The 597-nt window shown below is 30.8% G+C and overlaps 1 protein-coding gene across 1 annotated transcript in view; it reads right to left on the reverse strand.

Annotated features, from left to right (window-relative positions):
• Window positions 1–597, reverse strand: part of EMH_0070230 (phosphatidylinositol 3-and 4-kinase domain-containing protein, putative) — a gene marked incomplete at both ends in the record, with an annotated part of 4,650 nt that overhangs the window by 1,527 nt on the left and 2,526 nt on the right. The window lies entirely within an intron of this gene.

Genomic DNA, 597 nt, shown 5'->3' on the forward strand with positions numbered 1-597 from the left:
GCACTGACTTCGGTTTGCATATAACGCAAACGCAGAGAAAGATAGAAAAACAAAGACAAAGAAAAAAAGACGAAGACAGAAAAAAAAACAGACGCAGACAAAGACAGAGATAAACACACTAAGAAGAGACAGAGAAGGAGACAGATAGAAAATGCAAAAGGAGACAAAGACAGAGAACTCGATAAAGACAGAAGAAAGGAGAGTGTACAGAGGAGACAGCGGAATACTGTACAGACAAAGACAAAGACAAGGAGAAGCAAAATAAGAAAAAGAAAAAAACATATAAAAACAAAACCCAAAACAAAGAAAAAAACAACAAAAATTATATACACATGCATCGCAAGGTGGAGAAAAAAAAACAAAAAGAATAAAATGCAGCACATGCTGCAGAAAAAAAAACAAAAAATATATTACACGTTGATGAGAAAAGCAACAAAAAGAGAAAAAAATTAATCCAAGAAAAACGCAAAAAGAGTTAAAAATAAATCTACGCATGCGGAGAAAAGCAACAGAAGGAGTAGAAGGAGAGTCAAAGTGGGGAAAAAAAAAAAAAAAAAAAAAAAAAAAAAAAAAAAAAAAAAAAAAAAAAAAAAAAAA

Source organism: Eimeria mitis, genomic scaffold, assembly GCF_000499745.2.
Source record: "Eimeria mitis Houghton genomic scaffold, Emh_scaff3856, whole genome shotgun sequence".
NCBI classification, from domain to species: Eukaryota; Apicomplexa; class Conoidasida; order Eucoccidiorida; family Eimeriidae; genus Eimeria; species Eimeria mitis.